The sequence below is a fragment of the Athene cunicularia genome (genome assembly GCF_003259725.1).
Source record: "Athene cunicularia isolate RWA chromosome 3 unlocalized genomic scaffold, athCun1 chr3_part1, whole genome shotgun sequence".
Lineage (NCBI taxonomy): Eukaryota > Metazoa > Chordata > Aves > Strigiformes > Strigidae > Athene > Athene cunicularia.
Window position 1 is genome coordinate 121,570,394 of NW_020799097.1, and position 7,870 is coordinate 121,578,263.

Sequence of the window (7,870 nt, forward strand, 5' to 3'; positions counted from 1 at the left end):
GGGAGGTGGGGGGTTGGGAAGGGTGGGAGAGAAGAAAGCAGGATACTGGAGTTTTACTTCTGCTGAAACCATACTACCACCAAGAAAGTTGCTGCAATTATTCGGAACACTGTGGCTCTTGGGATGCCCACGAGTGCTTGTCTGCTATGTTATATCCAGTACTTGATTAACTATTGTTTCACACTGATGAAGAAGGTTGTTCTCTCTATGATTCAGATCCTCTTCACAACCCCTTTTCTGTAAACCTCTTCTTTTTTCATTATACGATTATAATTATTTCCTTTTTGTAGAGTGCGTAGCCTAACACCTATGTACATTGAGTGCCAGGGCTTGAAACCATCATAAGCCAAATGCTCACCTTAGAAACCATTATTCTAGTCATTACAACACAGTTTATTCCTCTAGAGGACATTAACATTTGAAAATGTGTCAACTAGAGTATGAAATTTATCATGATCATGAACCACCTGCCAACTAATTAAATACAACAGTCTGATTTCCTGTACTCCAGTATTAATCTTAATGCTATACAGCCATTTGTATTTTTACGTTGTTCTAGTTTTTAGCAAACTGCTTTTGAAGGCCAGAGCAGTATGTTCTGATGTGGGAGAGATCAAGTAAGAAGAAGGTGAAGAGCCAAATGTGTGGTCAAAGTGTTGCTTAGAAAGGCTCGGTCAAGCAATTCAAGCGATGGCAAAACCACTGGCACTGGGGAAAAAAAAAGAGGAGGAGATCTTAAACTTCTTTAGTTAAGAAGTAATTTTAAAGTTTAGTTAAAGAACATTTAAAAATGTTCTTTCTCTTTAACTAAAAATACATCCGAAAGATGAACTCTTCTGCAAGAATGGAAGTGGGTTAAAGCTGGAAAGAGTTTCAGAGTAGTACCTTGCTAAAAGTCTGAAAATTCCCTGATAACTTTTCCCCTAAGTGAGGGCTCACACTGAGCTGAAGTATAATATAGCAGTTTGTGGTTCTGCATATTTTTTCAGCAAAACATTTCTTGTAATAGTAATAATTCTGGTGTTGGAGCGAAAAGCTTTTTCAGGATTTGAATAAATGCTCTATCTGAAAATGACTAAAGCATACAGTGACTTTTACTGGGACAGTCAGACTCCCTGAAGATACATTATAATGGTTTTTGTTAGCACCTGAAGATTCGCTCAACAGATGATCTTGCAAAATTATGTCTTTTAGGGTGTTTCAGTTGATTAAAAAAGTGCGATGCAATGTTACAAGGCTGAGAGAAAGCGTTCCTCAGTTTGAAGTTGGAATTTACATATGAACTGAATTGTTTTTCCCCCCACCTTGCAATGACCAAACATAGTGCTATATGATTTACCATATTTCTCAATTTGCCAAAGGCCTTAATATGAGAGAAACATTTGCGGAGAGGTATATTAAATCCTGAGTGATTAATTATTTGATGTAATTTTGATCTTAGCCGTATACTTTGCTTTTTCATCAGAGTAATTTCTAGTAAAAAGTAATTAATAAATATGTGCAGCAACTGAGATGAAAATGAATGTTTGAGCTTGCCATCAGTAGGGCTGCTCTAAGGAGTTAAAGTAAGTCTTAAGCAAACAACTTCAAACTGATACTTAAGGAGCTGAATGATCCCAGACTAACACTTTTCTGTTGACTTCAGCTCAAACTCATGGTTTTCTTTAACACACTTTGCTAATTCTTCAGGAAGAAAGAAAGATTGAGAGAATAATTAATGCAAACAGACAGAGCTGTGCTGAAGAGTTAATAGAAAGGCAGTGGCAGGAAGGAGGGGGGAGATAATTCCTTTCTTCACTGTGTGAAAAGGCAAGACTTTAAAACCTCTTCCTAGAGGAAAGGATCATGCTTCAGGATAGCTTCATAATCAGGACTTCCTAATAAAAGCTTAATTTATAAAGGATGATTAGATGTTATATGTGTGTTACAGATGTGATCACATCGTTACAAGACCCTGGTCGAAGGGGTAGCCTGCGTTGCCTCGGAGCCATTGGAGATGCTAACAGCCCGCCACAACTGCTGGAAGTGTTACGTGTGGTCCAACTGGCAGCCTGCAGGCCAGCGCTACACTTCTGTGCTGATTTATCTGGCCCACCAGCTTCTTCCTTGGAGGAGATGGGGAACAGCTGTTTTGAGCTACGACTGCACCCTGCACCAGCTGAGCTTGTCCTCCAACACAAAGCCAAAATGCTGCTGCTGTTGATGAGAGGTGTGTGTAATTTGAGGGGTGATGGGTAATCAGTTGCTACCAAGGGGCAAGTGTCCAGGGGTTTTTAACCCAGCGTGGTGGGCTCCATCTGGCCGCGGTCCATGGCAGTGCCGTGTTGCTGGCGTTGTGTGCGTGGTCCAGGCTGCGCTTTGCAGTCACTGCTGTGGTGGGGGAGGGAGAGGGCTGGCCACTGCTGGGGAGGGAGAGGCAGGATGCAACCCATGGTGAGGAAGGCGGGAGGGGGAATTGTAAATCTAAATCCATCCCCCACAGCTGTTGAGGTTAGACCACCCTGTACTATCTACAATAGCAGGGTTCAGGCAGGAGTACGTGTGTGCCTAGCAGGCATCCATTTGAGATGCTGTGGTGTTGCATTCTCTGAGAAAGAAAGAGAACCCGGCTGAGAGGAGCACGATGTCGTCCTTGTCCTCAGAAGAACTGTCCTGGTTGCCTCTTACAAGAGAGGGGCACATGCTCCCCACACTGGTTCAGCAGCCCTGGGCCCTCCCTTTTGAGAGTTTGTGCCCAATTGATTTCCAGCAAAAAGGCATCCAGAGTGTCCTGGGTGGGAAACCTGCCATGGGTGGGCCCAGCAGGGAGGTGAGACAAGGAGAGGAAATTCCTGCCAGATATGTGAGCCAGCAATAATCCAGCCTTGTGAAGGGTGCATGAGGAAGGGCAACGGTAATAGAGATCTTTTGCCATGAGGGTAAACAGCAGCCAGAACTCACGACTGACTCTGAAGTAAAAAGTCAAAGGTGCAGGTTTTTTCTTCCTTGCTTTGTATGTCCATACCTGGACATACATACAGAGAACAGAACAGAAAACCTTTTACCCGAAGTCCAGCTCAGGAATATGCACCTATCAGTGCAGGCAACTTGTGCTTTGTCCAGGGATGTTACTGGCTGTTGGTTTCATCCTCCCCCAGGGACATCAGAAGGCCAGTGGAGTGATGAAGCCACAGGTATAACAAAATGTGACTCTTAGATCTGCTTCAGGATATGTTTATGTTATTACCAGTTTATTTTTTTGTTAATTATTATATATGAGCTGATTCTCTGCTCATCACCAAAGCTACCGAATTTGCAGTCTGCCATCTAACAGTTTTATAGCAGAGAAGACATAACGTAACTATAACAGAGAAAACATAACCAGCCTCCTTGCAAGCACATTGAGGGCTCCATCTATCCCAGTAACAGTGAAAGGAAGAGATGGCAATGCTTGATCCTACACTCAATTGTCTTGCTGTGAGCTAGAGCTAATCCCTTAGTGAAATTGCACCTGCAGTATAAGCGGTGCCTGGGCTATGATGATCAGATCTCCTGTATCCTATAGAGAGACAGTTTGTCAAGGGATTTCTGGTTTCCCTACTTTGGAAGGGGAGAAGGAATCCTGGTGTTAATGACTGCTGTCTGAGCCCTACTAAATTAGAGCTACTTATCTAGGTACAGCAGGAAGGCTTCCTTCTTGGCTGGTACAATAACTGGAAATGAATGATCTAAGTTGTATGCGCTTATTTGCAGGATCACTTACCTTCATCCAAAAAGCTTTCTGCTGGATCCAAACCTTTTCTTTTCCCAATATTGCTGTAGAACAGAGGTTCTGATTTGTTCCTTGCCTGGTGCCATATGTGGGCCAGTAGTAAGGGGGTGTGAAGCACAATGCCAGGTGTCCTACTCACAAGTGCACAGCAATGCAGTGGAAGGTCTGAAGTCATTGAGAAAACAGCCTGCTCTATTTTTGAGGCATTTTTTTTCTATGACTTGCCCAATTCTGTGAAAGCTTGGGGTATGTAATTATAGTGGGTGATGCCTGAAGGTCACAGCATGGCAGGTTAGTATCAGTGCTGGTATTTCTTGTCTGTTTTTATGCAGAGCACATAGGTCTGTAGCTACCAGATCCTGTTCTCAGGAGCTAACGTAAGGCACTTCATGTACCCTATAAAACCTCATAAAGAGGTTTACAAACAAGCTCTGTAAACAAGGAGTTGGCAGAGGTCTGTGTTGGTATCACTCACCACTCCACCGATGAGCTCTCCTGGCTCCATCCCAGTTGAGCGAACTCAGTCAAACAGAAGAATCCCACCAAAATATCTGGAAGGGACTTCTGACATTATTCTTTCACTGCTGCTAAGTCTATTTGGGGTGTGTGGAAAATTTCTTCAGCTCAGAAGAATGGCGTAGTGTAATGCGATAACAAGCCCTGTGAAGGTTATCAGCAATATAATCAAATCTATCTGTGGGACAAAGGCCCTCACTGTACAGCTAATTAAAACTTGTTTCTTCTCCTCCTGTTCCTGTTTGGTGGCCATTATTTAGAACTGAGCAGCAAGGCACTGGAGCAGAAAGTTAAGTCTCAGTAGTTTAAGACTGGCTCTGTCTAAAACCTTGTATCGAAAGAAACCTCATATGCTTTTTCTTGTGGGCAGATCATGAAGCCATTTGCAGGTAATTTCTTTCTGCCCAGTTATGCAACAGACATTAAAAAACCCCCAACTAAACAAGAAAACGTTAAGACAAACAAGAAACCCCAAACCCAAACAAAGCAAAAATACCCCACCAAAACCCCAAACTTGACCTTTTTAACTTTCTTTGAGCTGGTGAGATCATTGTAACGCGAGTATTTAAACTTTGTGTTATCCCATAATAGAATGTGCAGCTGGATCTCAAATTGATCTCCAGCATTGTTTTCTTGCTTATTACAGGGGTATTTTTTTTGTTGTTGTTTGTGGGTTTTTGTTGTTTGTTTGTTTGTTTGTTTGTTTGTTTGTTTTTTTGTTCCCCCCCCCTTAGTGTCCATACAACTACTTCAAAAAAGGGCCTTATATAGGTCAGGGGACGCTGCTCAGTTTTGAGGCCTGACTCTGTGAATGCAATGCCTGTGGCGGCATTATGGAACAGTGCATGGGGTGTACTGTTGTTCCATATTTGGTACAAGGAAGAGATCAACACCTGTCGCCAGCATGTGAGCAATCCTTCCCTGTACAGCAGTGCTGTGACTTTTGTTCCCAAAAGCAGGGCTCATGTAGCCCAGTGAGGTGACAGCCTGCCACATGGTGACTGCTGGAGTAGGATTGGTCTGTGAATGGTATTAGTTATAACATTTGTACTGTGGAAATGCCAGGGACCTCTTGCCCTGCTATGCTAGCCACTGCACGTTATGTAGAGCAAGAGTCACACAACGCTCCCCAAGGCGTGCAAAGGCTGACAGAGAGTCCTGGGGGACTGAAGGGCTGTTCAAGGTCATACAACAGGTTAGTGGTTCAGCTGGGAGTAGAATTTGGAGAGGCAACTACACTGCTATGGTAGCTCCTCTGTTGAATTTCTTGAAGCCAGGATTTTTCCTCTAGACCTAGAGATTGTTTTGCTTATGAAACTAAGACAGCTTTGTTTGGGGACCTGCTGTGTGCTCTCCCATTCCCTGCCTAAGGCAGGCATAAATCATTCTCCATGTGTATGGATGGCGTCTGCTAATTCCTGGTTTGCACCTCAGTGATGAATTCTCAAGATCTCTGCTGTACTGCTTCTCAAAGGTGATGGAATTGTTGACCCTCTCCTCCTTCGCAGTGTAAATTCAGGGAATGGCATAGGGAATTCTTCCTTCCCCAGCCAATAGGTAGGGAACGTAGGGTACGTGTCTTTTCTTTTGTCAGCTGCTGTCAATATTCAAGTCCTATTGGTGTGGTATTTTGACAGATCGACCCTTGAACTCTTTGCCACTCCCTGCTTCCTCTTCCACTGTGTGGCTTCACACCAGCAGCTGTTGATGGCATCTTTCTGTTGTCCAGCTTCTGGTGTGTTTTCAGTGGCTATGTGATCTCTGAGAGGAAGTAGCTGAGATAAAAGGTTGGAATTTGAGAGCTTGCTCTTGATTCAGTTAAAGCCAGAAGAGTTTGACATTGAATATGACCACAGACTGTGCAATACGAGTAGTGAATCTTGCACGAGGCCTGCGACTTCTGGGATACAGCATCTCTGCCTTTTTAGGCAGACATTCAGCTCTATTTCAGTGCCTCCAGGAGTTGGAGAAGTCACACTGTCCCTATGTACCAGTGTTGCAATTCTAATGGCCTACTTTCCCTTTTTAGAACTGGTCACCCTTCATGTCTCTGAATTTGCCTGGCTTTGGCTCCTGGCCATTAGATCTTGTCATGCCTTTTCCACTAGATTAATGAGACCTTTAATACCAGAAATATTCCCTTTGTAAGCAATGATCATATCTTATGATACATTTAATAGAGTCCAGTTCCATTTTCTTGCCATAGTTCAGACCCCTTGGCTTAACTCATTGTGACTTCCAACAGTCTGCATCTCCATCCCTAATTTTCAAGTTGGGGATAATGATAGTTAGGGTCTTGCCTCCCCTTTTTCCATCATGTGTTTATTTTGCAAGCTGTTTTATGCCAGGGACCTTTTCTTTGTGATGTCTTTGCAGAATTCCTAGCCTATGAGATCTTGACCTGGGCTGGGACTTTGATGTGGTTACTGGGATACAAATAACAAAATCAAAATAAATAACATTCTAAGTCAGTGCTTGCTGTGTTTCCCTCAAGTTTTCATTCTCATTCAGTTAAGAAAATAGCACATTCCCACAGTGCTACTCAACTCAAATTAAAAAATCATAATGTAAATCATTTTTGTATGAATAATTTAATTTCTAGGAAATGCGTTAGGGAAACCTTTTCAGATAAGGTTCCAAATTTGCAATAGTAATGATCTGAGAGGAAGAGATTGTTTGCCATGAAGTAAATTATGCATTAGAGGAGCCCTTTAATATTCTTATTTAACACCTAATATTGATATATTAATTGATCTACAGAAGCTACAGTACTGTAATATGCCAATCAATTAAAACTATAATTAAAATTAATATTATGTACAAGCCCCAGGATTTGTGGCCATATGTATGTGTGTATATATATATATAGTCTTCAATTTCCTCATGTCTCCACTCTGCAGTGGCTTACACTATTTTAAGAACAGAGGAAACTTCTCTGGGCATAGAGGTTACAGTAAACAGAGTAATTTGGCTGTTAGCCTGTGTGAGCTGTGGTTGATGCATAGCTTCCATTAGCTATTTTTAAATAAGTCTGCTTATGGTTTGGCCAAGCATATACAGAAAGGCCTGGAAGGAAGGACATCCTTCACACCTTTCATATTCTCTGGCTAAATGAACGCTGTTTGGTCAGGATTGAAAAAGGAGATGGCAGGGCCATACAGGATACAGGCAACTGGATTTTCATCCAGTGTTCAATAGGCAGCAGTTCCCATGGAATTGTTGGCTCTGTATGTTTGCTGTGTGTCGTCTGCAGTAGTATTTTTTTCAAGCAGGCAAAGGCCAAGGACTTCCTTGCTCAAAAAGCCATTATCAGCTAGAATAGTTGGATGCTGAAAGTTGTGGAGGTTTTGCTGTTTTCCTGAGGTACCTAAACAGGAGCCATTCTCCAGAAAATACTGCCCTGCTTCCTTTCCTGGTGAAGGTGTAGCTAGGTCCTTACACCTGCTCTGTACAGGTGGCAGATCAAGAAAGATAAGATCCCTTCCAACAGTTTAGAACAATTGTAAAGTGACTCTCACTGCTTCAGCTTCCCCAGAATCACAGTAGTAATGTCTAATGGAGAGGCACAGCATGATGCTGTGACACAGGGGTTCTCTGTGCTGG